This window comes from Chiloscyllium plagiosum, unplaced genomic scaffold (genome assembly GCF_037043375.1).
Source record: "Chiloscyllium plagiosum isolate Xiang-an unplaced genomic scaffold, Cpla_swu_hap1 HiC_scaffold_24, whole genome shotgun sequence".
Taxonomy (NCBI): domain Eukaryota; kingdom Metazoa; phylum Chordata; class Chondrichthyes; order Orectolobiformes; family Hemiscylliidae; genus Chiloscyllium; species Chiloscyllium plagiosum.
In genome coordinates, this window is record NW_028270162.1 from 30,606,117 (window position 1) to 30,619,410 (window position 13,294).

Genomic DNA, 13,294 nt, shown 5'->3' on the forward strand with positions numbered 1-13,294 from the left:
GAGCAGATGCGGCGAAGGCGAAGTATTTGGGAATATGGGATGGCGGTTTTTACAGGAGGCAGGGTGGGAGGAGGTGTAATCTAGGTAGCTGTGGGAGTCAGTCGGTTTATAGTAAACGTCAGTTGTCCGAGATAGAAATGGAGAGGTCTAGGAAGGGGAGGGAGGAGTCGGAGACGGTCCAGGTAAATTTGAGGTCGGGGTGGAAGGTGTTAGTAAAGTGGATGAACTGTTCAACCTCCTCGTGGAAGCATGAGGTAGCACCAATATAGTCATCGATGTAGCTGAGGAAAAGGTGGGGGGGTGGTGCCAGTGTAGCTGAAGAAGATGGACTGTTCCACATATCCAACGAAGAGACAGGCATAGCTGGGGCCCATGCAGGTGCTCATGGCTACTCCTTTGGTTTGGATCCTGTTCCTTTGATGCTGCCTGACCTGCTGCGCTTTTCCAGCAATACATTTTTAAGCTCTGATCTCCAGCATCTGTAGTCCTCACTTTCTCCTAATGAATTATTACTTGCAGAGGTGCTTATATCTTTATTATCTTTATAATGCAAACGGTATCATTTTTACCCAAATTGAAGCACAAGCGTTCAGACAATTCTTTTGAGTGAATCGATATGTAACAGTATTTGTCTGAATCATGTATACCATCTTCACATTCACTTTTGCTGATGTTATTATGCATTGCATATTTCTAGATAAAAATAACTATTCTGATTCAATTTTTTCCCAAAAATATCTTATTCTTAAAATTTGCAAAGGTGCAAGTTAAACACAATACATGGCACTTTATTTGCCTCGCTCCAATTAAAATAAACATTCCTTGATACATATAACCTATATAATTGGATGGACAACCCTAAACTGTGGACTTTTTCAAGACTTTGTCATGTCTGTGCCACACCTCAACCTATTTCCCAACATGTAGTCGTGGACTTTGGAATCTGCGACATTTATTTTGCAAGCTCCTTGCACCTGAAGATCAATAAACATCTTTCCCTAGGTTTAACAGGCTTTCAGAAGTAGTTGATATTTATCTCAGTGTGTCCTCAAGGACTGTGCAGTACTAGTGAGCGCTCAGGCCAACCTCCCCAAAAACCACTGCAACTCTTTGCAGAGCTATTTATAAATGCACCAAAGGAAATAGTTAATGGTGTTTTCCCTGCCACAGTCACCTTGAAGTGGTGCTGAGACAACAGATGAATTAGGTTTTGTCTCTTACGGGGCATCTTTACCTGAAGTGACACAAAAAAAAACTATCCATTTGAAGGATCTAACAAACATTTATGACAGCTGCCTATTATATACAATTATTATTATTACATTCCAAGAATGTGTCTGGCCCAATATTATGGATTTGGTTACAAAAGAGCAATGTTCTTTCAGTAGTGTCATGCTTCAAGTGATCCCCAATAGGATACCATAGTAGATTTTTATACCCTCAGTGCAGATGTTAATGATACAGTAATGATATCATGAGCATGTCTCATAAAGACATACTAACATGCTGACCATGTGACACAACACAATATTCCTATTTTTTCAAAGATTAAAAAAAGATATAGTTGTACAAAGGCAAGTTATTAATTTGTTAATTACACGAACAGCTAAAACAATGTTTACAAGACTCACATTTCAAACTTCAGTATAAAGCCTTGGAGGTTTGACAACTTGTTCTATTTGGTGTTCAAATCCATGCGGAGAGGTGTGTCTTGTTCTTTGTTGCATTTGTTTTATAACTTGGTTGTGTCGCTGCTAGTAGATATCACCAGATATCACCAGACTTTTATAGGAGTGTTCTACATTATTTTCTTCATGCATGATCGGTGTGCTGTGCATCATTGAGAGCTGGGTTCAGTTTGCAATGTGGTGTCATGATCAGCAACAATTTGGCATGATCTGGGTTGGTTGTATATTGTAGAAACCTTTGCTGGCATTCAAATATTTGTATTTGGACTTCTAACTCTCACTCTCTACTCAGTGCACAAATGTGGTGGCCTCTATGCCTGTCAACTCATTATTCTCCTTTGTGAAATTTAATTATTCTTAGACAATGTTCACAATTGTTTTGTGAGCATAAGTTATACAAGTTTCAAGCAACAGCGATGCAAAAATCTTATTTTGTGCTTATTAGTCAATGATCATCGATTTGATAGAATGACCATACATTCTGCTAGATGTGAGGGCATGGATAGCAGATGAATCAATTTCCATTTAGTACAGATCCTTAAACAAATTTCCAATAAACCGCAGTCCATTGTCAGACATTAATTATTCCATGGTACCAGGTAAACTGAAAATAAACTGAGATGCTCGTGTTAGTAACACAATGAGTACAACTGTCACTAAGTCAATTAGAGATTTGAGGAAGTAATCCATCACAAAATGTAATTTTCCTCATGTATTACAAACAGGTCTGTTACTATTTCATCCAAGAAATGTGTGGAATATCGTGGAAATATAGAGACTCCCTCCACTACTGATGTTGATACATTTGGCACATGGCACAGGTACATGTACAAATCATTAAATATCTGATTCATCTTTCATCCCTAGCTAGTGTTCTAGTTGTGTTGTGCATTCAATATTCATGTGTCACTGGTATAACATGAACATGATATCTTGGCTGCATGCTTTTGGTACGATGACTCATTTACTTTTGAAAATGACCTTCATGACATATTAAATTTGTCTCTGTTTGTGGATGTAAGTTTGCTTGCTGAGCTGGAAGGTTTGTTTTTAGACATTTTGTCACCATACTAGGTAACATCAGTAAGCCTCAGATGAAGCACTGGTGGTATGGTCCGTTTTTTATTTATGTGTTTAGATTTCCTTGAGTTTGTAACCTCATTTCTGGTGGTGATATCATTTCCTGTTCTTTTTCTCAGGGGGTTGGAAAATGGGATCCAAGTCAATCTGTTTATTGATAGAGTTCCGGTTAGAATGCCATGCTTCCAGACATTCTTGTGCGTGTCTCTGTTTGAATTGTCTGAGAATGGATGTGTTGTCCCAGTCAAAGTGGTGTCCTTCCTTGTGTGTATGTAAAGATACTAGTGAGAATGGGTTATGTCTTTTTGTGGCTAGTTGATGTTCATGTATCCTGATGGCTAGCCATACATCAACTAGTCACAAAAAGACATAACCCACTCTCACTAGTACCTTTACAGACAGATGAGGAAGGACACCCCTTTGATTGGGACAACATATCCATCCTAGGACAAGCCAAACATGGACAAGTATGAGAATTCCTAGAAGCATGGCATTCCAACCAGATCTTTCAAAAAACACGTTAACTTGGATCTCATTTACCACCCACTGAGAAAAAGAACAGGAAATGACATCACCACAGAAAATGACATCCCAAACCCAAGGAAATCTAAACGCATAAATAAAAAACGGGCCATACCATCAGTGCTTCACCTGAGGCTCACTGATGTTACTTAGTATGGTGACAAAACATCTGAAAACAAACCTTCCAGCTCAACAAGCAAACCTACATCCAGGACCTCAACCTGAGCTACAAATCTTCGCAAAACTCACTTGTCTCTGTTTGGCCAAATGAACAAAATTCTTAGGTTCTTCTTTAATTTTTGATAATAGATGATCTTTGCAACTCTTGTAGTTTCTCATTTTTGGCAGTTGCTGATTATAACCATTCATACCAGCTATTGCCAAAGTGTAATAGATCAATTTTGAGAACACCTTCAACTTCAACTGATACAAATGTGTTGCAGGTGGTCCATTCTGTCACCATGTTTGAATCTTATGTATTGGAACAATGTCAGGATCTGTATTTACGGATAGTACTCACACTACTGGTATCTATCAGGTAGAAGATTTTGGGAAGTAAAGTCAAATTTGCTTATTGGTACTGCAGTGTAATTGTCCCAATGCGTGGAACTAGTGATCATTACAGAGTGAGAGACACAGTTCCTTGCAGGTTGTATCATGGAGGTAAATTATAAGGTCCATGTCTTTCAGGGTGGTAATATGCTGCCACCAGCTCCTTTATTGATTTTAGCTTTTAGGGTTGGTCATCCTGCCTTTGCAGAACATATGTACTAACTATAAAAGTTTCTGCTTGTATTACAGTCAACATAGTGCGTGAAGTGAACAATATGGAAAATTTGTTTTTCTCCTGAAATTTGGCTTTTGTTTGGTTGACCCTGAACCTCTTGATGTGCTTGTATTTGTACATTTTCTGTCAGTATACTGCGAGTATTGTGGTATTATACTAGTTTGTTGGTTACCTGTGTTTTGTTCTGGGGTTTGGCTAGGCCTTTGGAACCAAATTTCCTGCACAGACATGTCTATTGTCCCTTGGTGTCATATGCTTTGCAGATATCAAGGAAAGCTGGACAGGTTTTGAGTAGATGCACTTTACTGATCAAAGGAATAGTGTTGACAGCATGTAAAGCACATGACTTGTCAATTTGATTTCTTTTGTGTAACACGCATAAGTAATGTGCCAAAAATATGGCCTTTTGCACAGAAAGATACTTCGTAAAAGTTTTAATTGGTATGGAAACAGTCACTCATGTAATGACTCTCGAAGAGTCAGCATGGCTTCATGTAGGAGAAATCATGCCAGATAAATTTGTCACAATTCTTTGAAGAGGTGAAAAGCAGGGCAGATAAAGGGGAACCAGCTGATGTGATAAATTTGGATTTCTAAAAGAAATTCAATAAGATGTTGAATTTCATGGTGTTGAAGGTCGTATATTAGCACAAATTGGGGATTAGCTAATACCCTCGGAGACAGAGAGTTGGAATGGGGGGCATTTTCAACATGGTAACCTTTAACTACTGGAGTGCCACTGGGTAGTGCTGGCATTGCAATTATTTACAATATATAATAATGGCAGCAAGGGCAGCAAATATACAATTGTGAAGTTTGTGAATGAGGCAAAAATAAATAGGAAGGCAAGTACTGGAGATGACACAGTTTGCAAAGGGATATAGATAGGTTAGGTGGTAAGTTTACTTGCTCAGCTGGAAGATTTGTACTCAGATGGTTTTGTCACCATGCTAAGTAACATCATCAGTGAGACTCCATTGAAGTGCTGGTGTTCTGTCCTGCTGTTTGTGTGTCTTGGTCTGTTGTGGTGAATGATATCACATCCGCTTCGTTTTCTGAGAGGTTGGTAAATAGGGGCCTTATCAATGTGTTTGTTGATGGAGTTCTGGTGTTCGTGTATCCTGGTGGCTAGTTTCCCACCACTCTGTCCGATATAATGTTTGTTGCAATTCTTCCAGGGTATTTTGTATATTGTTCTGCTGGTTGTTGGTACAGGGTCCTTTAGATTCATTAAGAGCTGTTTTAGTGCGTTGGTAGGCGCCCAGTAGTCTGGTCATCGTCTCTGAGATGTCTGTAATATATGGTAGTGTGGCTACAGTGTCTGGACATGTTGCATCTTCTTGTTTAGGTTTGTTTTGTAAGAATTGGCAGACTGTGCTTTATTGGGTACCCATTGTTGTTGAAAACATTGTATTCTTGTACATTCGGATTCTTGTAGCTCCTGGGTGCTGCAGTGTGCTTAAATAATGTCCTGATGCAGCTCTGTTTGTGGGTGTTGGGATGATACCAGCATGACAGACAGTCCAGAGAAGGCCCAATAGATTGATCCCATATCTTCTACATGAGGAGAGGGTGTCAGACTGGGTCTGTACTCATTAAAGTTTAGAAGAATGAGAGGCGATCTTATTGAAACATAAGATTCATAGGGAATTTGACAAAGTAGGTTCGGAGAGGTTATTTGTGGGACAGTCTAGAAATAGAGGGCATAATCTTACAGTAAGTGTCATTCATTTACAACACAGATTCGGAAGAATTTCTTCTCTCAGAGGGAAGTACTGATTCTGTGGAATTCTTTACCACAGACAGCTGTACAGTCTGTGTCATTAATTTTATTTAAGGCTGAGACTTATAATCAGTAAGGAAATCAAGGGTTTGGGGAAAAGGCAGAAAATCGGTGTTTAGGATTTTCAGATCAGCCAAAGAATGATGGACCAGACTCAATGTTTCAATTCACCACCTATGAATTATGAAGCCTGACAGTTGTTCTTTGGAAACGTCACCTTTGAGGCGTTTTGTGTGGCTTTTTCCAACAAACCGGTCCATAGATTCTTGCAGTTGCTGTCTCCGTGAAATGAGTTGGAACCTATTAAAGTTAGTTCTTATCTTAAGATGGCCTTTGAGAACTTCTCAAATTTTTTTTCTGATCATCCATGTAAAGACCATAAGTATTAATTCTGGAACGCTCCCCTTTGCTGAAGCAAAGATTTTAGAGCTCTTTTCTCGAGATCATCTGTTGACTTGTAAAATAGAACTGCATATGTTACCTGAACAGCTGTAATTCCATAAGGTATCACTGGATGCTCGGACCATTAAAAAAAGTGTTTGACTTCCATTTCTCTTGGGCAGTCTTTGCTTTTTAAGAGTTGAGTCGTAGTGCGTTATTTGTTTATTCCTTTCCCTAGTTTTGCTTCTCTCACTTTTAATTTTTCATCTTTGCTGTTTCCTTTTTTAAAAATCTGTTACTTGCTGCTCCTTTACTGGTTTCGGTCCCTTTAAGTGTACTGTTTTGAGTAGTAATAGACCTGTACTTTAAAAATTGCTGGCTTGTATTTGTAGGTTACTGCCATTAGATGATATTCATATCAAATAAAGAGTGGTGACCTCAATGGTTTCCCTCTACTTTCACACTTCTGGAGAACAAAATTGAGCAACCAACTGATGTCTGGACAGAGGTACGCCTTCTTTGTGTAGAAAACTGTTGTATTTAGTGCTTTAAAAGCTGTATTTTCTTTTTGTGCATTTAGCAATCTCTTTACAAAAAAATCAGAACTGCTGTCATTTCTTTTGACAGTGTGACAGGTCTGTAACCTTTGGTTCTGATTATGTTGGTAACTTCAACCTTTTTAAGTGTATAAATTTTTTTGTAACTTGAAAGAAGTTACATTTTTAACAGAAATAGATTAGCTTTGTCCTCTGGATGGTCAAAGCCCCATCTATGAGTCAGTACAGCTGCCTGAATTCACAGATGCCCATTCTGCCGAATGTCCAAAATCTTTAATATTCAGGGCAGTTTACCTTCATTCAGTTTTCAAAATATGTCAGAAAGATCATGGAATCTCTTATTCATAAATAGTTACTGCTGTTAGCCTGCTGGAGACAAAACTCATGGCTACCTACCTGATGTGGAATCCTTACATTATTCTCAATGACATAAGAAACTAGGCATGGAGACTATGGTATTGAATGTTTAACAGACATTTACTACATCTGGCTATTATATGCAATTCTTCAACGCATAGACACACAAGTGTCTCCACTAGTATTATGCTATGTGGTTACAATTATCTGTCATGCTTCAAGTGATTCCCCAGTGAGCTTGCACCTGAGACAGTTATACCCTCAAGTCATGCACTATTTATACAGTAGTGTTAACATAAGCATGTCTCTTAAAGACATACTAATGTACTATACTGAGACACATAACACACCACCCAGAAGTGTATGACAATCTTACAAGCCCCTTCTCACCACCAGACAAGTTATAATTTAGTACTGGTTTTAAAGTTTACTGATGGGCATTTTGCTCTGGGGGCACTATCCAGTAAGGTCCAGCATCTCCTTTTTCTGCATGTTCTGATTTCAAACCATTCATAAATTGGTTAGATTAGATTCCGAAAGTGTGGAAACAGGCCCTTTGGCCCATCTAGTCCACACCGACCCTCCGAAGAGTAACCCACCCAGCCCCATTTCCCTCTGACTAATGTTAGGACACAATGGGCAATTTAGCATGACCAATTCACCTAACTACACATCTTTGGTCTGGAAACCAGAGTACCCGGAGGAAACCCACGCAGACATGGGGAGAATGTGCAAACTCCACACAGACAGTCACCCAAGGCTGAAATCGAACCTGGGACCATGGTGCTGTGAGGCAGCAGTGCTAACCACTGAGCCACCATGCTGCCCAAATTGTTCTTTTGTTACTTTAAGGCCCTCTTATAGTGGTGCTCACTTGTTATATTACTAGATATTAATGAACTTCCTACAGTTTTCAAATTAATATGAAAAGCCATTACGTTTAAATTGTTATTTATTTGAATGTAACGGATGTCAGTCTAATGAAATGACTCTCAGCCAATTTGAATACAAATTAAAATGTCCGACAGATGTGGCAACATAGTATTTGGTAATGAAAGTAAACGGTTAAAAAAAGCTTTACTTCTCAAACGGGGACGATTATAAAACGTCTTAACCGTTTAGCCCAAACACCCCAAGAATTTCAATGTTCTCTTATAGCTCAAAACAATAAGCCTGATTAAGTGTCTATCCAGCGAACTCAGGAATCTTCAACGGGGACGTGTGAGCCAGGAGGAATGCAGCTTTGAAGATTTGAATCAGACTGACTAGTCGAACTGCTGAAGACTTTTTTACACTAAAGACGGCGACAGGACAACGGAGGCCGCTGCTCGTGGCCAGCGATAACGTTGAAGAATCCCGAATTAGCTGCAAGCTTGAGGCCTCCACTAATGGAGGTGAACCTAACTTTATACATAAACGGCACCATCCCTAAAGAAAGAGCCGCTAGGAAATTAATTAGAAAGACGAAAACAAAAATCAGCAACTTACGCGAGAATTCCAAAACTGGAGAATGTAAAACGAAGCTGCCTACGAAGTAAACACCAGTTGCTAGACGGAAGTTACTTGACAATGACAGGAAGTGGTCAGTAACCAGGCAACGGGTGAAGCTGAGAGCAGAGTTTACCCTCATGCTTCAGAAATTATCTAAAAAAAATTTAAAACGGCCTAGTTTGCTGTATGTTGTGTTACAAACTGTTTAACAAATCTGTATAAAGGAGAGCCTGATATCTATAGACTCATTAGCTAGATCTCAGTAAAAATGAACAACATGTTCGCTGAAAAAGGCCATTCAGCTGACACGACAGTATATGGTTTCTAGAGAAGAACGGTGTCTGACCAATCTGATTGGACTTTTTGAGTAACTCTACACTTTAGCTGATGAACTAGAGTCAAGAAGTTGCTGAATCCTTGAAGGCCAAAAGTAGTTGTTAACAGGAATTAATCTGAGTTATTTCCCACAAAAATCAGTATTACATAAGATTACTATTTTTGTTGATGATATGATTGGAGCTATTCAGAAAATGACCTGGAGTAGGCACTGTCCCAATGTAGGCAAAAGTGAGGACTGCAGATGCTGGAGATCAGAGTCTAGATTAGAGTGGTGCTGGAAAAGCACAGCAGGCCAGGCAGCATCCGAGGAGCAGGAAAATCGACGTTTTGGGCAAAAGCCCTTCATCAGGCCGAAGACAATTATCACACCGACTACAATTACACTATTGTCCAATAGTAATCGAGGATTAACCACAAGTATGGCTGTAGTAAAACTATTTTAGTCAAATGTACTAAGTGAAATATAAATATCATAGAAAAGTACTTTATGTGCTATATAGGTTCAGATAAATATATATGAACATATGAATTCAGAGCAGAAATAGATCATTTGGCACCTTAAACCTAATAATTGGTGACCAGTTATTAATGACAAGTGTCTGTTACCTACCAACAACAATGTGGTTCATTGTCAGGTCACTGAACAGCTTGAGCTGGGAACAAGTTACAGTGCAAGGATTTGATCTCCACCAACTCAGAAGTGGCTTCTCTGTTCTCTGCAGTCAAAATTCAATTTAAACATGAAGAAAATCAGTTATAGTTTCCTTCCATAGCTGCTGTAAACTATGACTTTTATTATCAATCAGACATGTTTTACAAGTGAACCAGCTGCCTTATGCCTCTTGCAAACCAGTGGAAGCATTTGGGAAAGGGAAGCCAGGAAGAAGCTTTCAGATTGGAGGAATCAACTCAACATAATTTGTGGGTAAAGACTATTGATCAGTTTTTTCCAGTTTTCCTTTCTGCCCATGTGTTTTTTCCTGTCTGTGTATAAAGGGCAGTTTATAAGGACATTAGAGTTTTAATTTATAATGTTATATGCTGATTGTGTATAAATGTTTATCTGTAGTTATTTACTTGTAATAAATAGTGTGGAAACTTGGTCTGTAATTTCTATCAAGCTGGGTTTGAAAATCAAGTAACTTGGGAATACTGTATTCGGTACTCATTTAAAAAAAAGTTTAATCACAAATTTTGGCATTGTGGGGCTTGGTTTCTGGCACACTACCCCAGTGAGTTATGAGACTCATGAGAGAAAAAACATTCTCTGGTCTTTGTTCTAAAAGGATGACCTTAATTTTTAAGCAATGGCTCGAGTTTTGCACTTCCCTTCTATGTTCACTTTGTCAAGACCATTCAGGATCTTATATACTTCAATGAGGTCACATCTTACTCATCGAAACACCAATGGAAACCAGCCCAGTCTCTCCATGGACATAGGTTTGCTCGCTGAGCTGGAGGTTCATTTCCAGATGCTTCGTCACCCTAATAGGTAACATCTTCAGTGTGCCTCAGGCAAATCACTGCTGAAAATTCCTGCTATTTATATGTTTGGGTTTTTTTGGGTTGGTGATGTCATTTCCTGTAGTGGCATCATTTCCTGTTCCTTTTCTCAGGGGATGGTAGATGGGGTCTAACTCAATGTGTTTGTTGATAAGGGTTCTGGTTGGAATGCCATGCTTCTAGGAATTCTCGTCCGTGTCTTTGTTTGGCTTGACCTAGGATGGATGTTAGAAGTGGTATCCTTCCTCATCCATATGTAAGGATTACCAGTGAGAGAGGGTCATGTCTTTTTGTGGCTAGTTGGCATTCATGTATCCTGGTGGCTAGTTTTCAAAAAGAATGGGTACCCAATGAATGCAGTCCACCGATTTCTCAGCAACTAGCACAAATAAGCAGACAAAACACATCCAGAAACCCTAGTCATTCTCCCCTACATCAAAGACATCTCAGAAATGACTGCCAGACTACTCAGACCCCTTGGCATCATGGTAGCCCACAAACCCACCAACATACTAAAACAGCAGCTAGTGAACTTGAAAAATTAATGTAATTTACAAAATACCGTACAAGGACTGTAACAAACACTACATTGAACAAACAGGCAGAAAACTAGCCATCAGGATACATGAACGCCAACTAGCCACAAAAAGACATGACCCTCTCTCACTAGTAATCCTTACATATGGATGAGCAAGGACATCACTTCGACTGGGACAACACATCCATCCTAGGACAAGCCAAACAAAGACACGCACGAGAATTCCTAGAAGCATGGCATTCCAACCAGAACTCTATCAACAAACACATTGAGTTAGACCCCATCTACAATCCCCTGAGAAAAAGAAAAAGGAAGTTACTTCACCACAGGAAATAACATCACACAGGAAATGACATCACCAGCCCAAAGAAATCCAAACATATAAATAGAAAGCAGGAATTTTCAGCAGTGCTTTGTCTGAGGCACACTGATGATGTTACTTAGTAGGGTGACGAAACGTCTGGAAATGAACCTTCCAGCTCAGTGAGCAAACTTACATCCAGAACCTCAACCTGAGCTACAAATCTTCTCAAAACTCGATGATATATTTATTCTAGGTGTCAATCTAATGAACCTCTTTTGAACCAGCTTCAATATATCTGCAGCCTTCCTGCTCATGGTATTTGAGATATGGTCTCACTATGCTCTGTATAACAGAAGCATAACAACATTTAATGTTCAGTTCCTCTGTAATAAAGAATAGCCTTCTTAATTATTTGCTTTAGCTGTATACCGACATTTAGTGACTTTTGTGACAGGTACTTAGAAAACAGTAAGGGAGACGGTGGCCTAGTGTTATTATTGCTAGCCTGTTATTCCAGATTAGATTAGATTCCCTACAGTATGGAAACAGGCCCTTCGGCCCAACATGACCACACCGACCCGCCGAAGAGTAACCCACCCAGACACATTCCCCAACCCTATATTTACCCCTGACTAATGCATCTAACACTGTGGGCAATTAAGCATAGCCAATTCACCTGACCTGCATGTCTTTTGGATTGTAGGAGGAAACCGGAGCAGCCGGAGGAAACCCATGCAGACTCGGGGAGAACATGCAAACCCTACACAGACAGTTGCCCAAGGCGGGAGTTGAACCCAGGTCCCTGGTGCTGTGAGGCAGCAATGCTAACCACTGAACCACCATGCTGCCCGTTAGAGTACAGAGACTCAGATGATGTCCTGGGGACCCAGCAGATAATGGTAGTTAAATTAAACTTTTTCAAAAATCTGAATTAAGAGTCTTATGATGACCATGAATCTATTATTGATTGTTGGAAAAAATCCATCTGGTTTACTAATTTCCTCAGAGTCTGATTGACTTTATTCCAGCTCCTTTTTAAGAGGTGATTAATGAGGTTGTAGCTCCACTGGTGTTCATTTTCCCAAACTTGCTAGATTCTGGAAAGCACCACACTGGAAAGTATCATCTATAATTCATCATAACAACTGGGATACAGTGTAAAAGGAACACAGGACACAAAATTATTAAACTGCAGTCAAGAGAACCTTTTTAGTCACATATTTTAGCCCAAAAGAGAGGGTGCAATTCTAGATTTAAAGTCCTGGGAAATGAAGCAAGGCAGGTGGATGAATTAGCAGTGTGTATCCATTTTGGAAGTAGTGATCATAGTACAGTTGGTTTTTGCATCATCATGGTAAGTGACAAAGATAGAACGGGGTACAATGTTTAAATTGGCAAACTTCACAAAGCTCAGAAATGATCTAGTAAACGTGGACTGATTACAGCTACTTGAAGGAAAGTCAGTCTCAAATCAGTGTGTGATATGATCCTACAGGCAGTATTAAGGTGATTTAAGATGATTTGTATAAGAATTAGAAAGGACATGTGGAAAATCCTTTCCACCCAGTGAGTGGTGAGTCTGTAATTCACAGCCATGTTTGATGATTAAGACAGAAATCCTTAACTCGTTTAAAAATAATTTGAATCTGCTGAAGTGCTGCAACCTGTGAGACTAAATTCTGGAAAATTGTATTAGAATGGGCAGCCATTTTATTCAGTTGGCATAAGAATAATGGCTGAATGGCCTTTTTCTTCCAGTAACTTTTCTGTGGTCTATGTGGACCACAGAAGCTGAACTCGGATTTCACCAGTTTCCTCATTTCCCCTCCCCCCAGCCTGTCTCAGTCAAATCCATCAAATTCAGCACCGCCTTCCTAACCTGCAATCTTCTTCCCGACCTCTCCGCCCCCACCCCAGTCTGACCTATCACCCTCACCTTGACCTCTTTCCACCTATCACATTTC

At 39.6% G+C, this 13,294-nt stretch overlaps 1 protein-coding gene across 1 annotated transcript in view; it reads right to left on the bottom strand.

Annotated features, from left to right (window-relative positions):
• The window catches only part of ift81 (intraflagellar transport 81 homolog), a 109,940-nt gene extending 101,209 nt beyond the window's left edge, over nucleotides 1–8,731 (bottom strand). Inside the window, exon 1 of the mRNA XM_043715704.2 lies at nucleotides 8,644–8,731. The gene's annotated coding sequence lies outside the window, so the exon portion shown is untranslated. The remainder of the gene's footprint in view (nucleotides 1–8,643) is intronic.
• Between the last annotated feature and the right edge of the window lie 4,563 nt (nucleotides 8,732–13,294).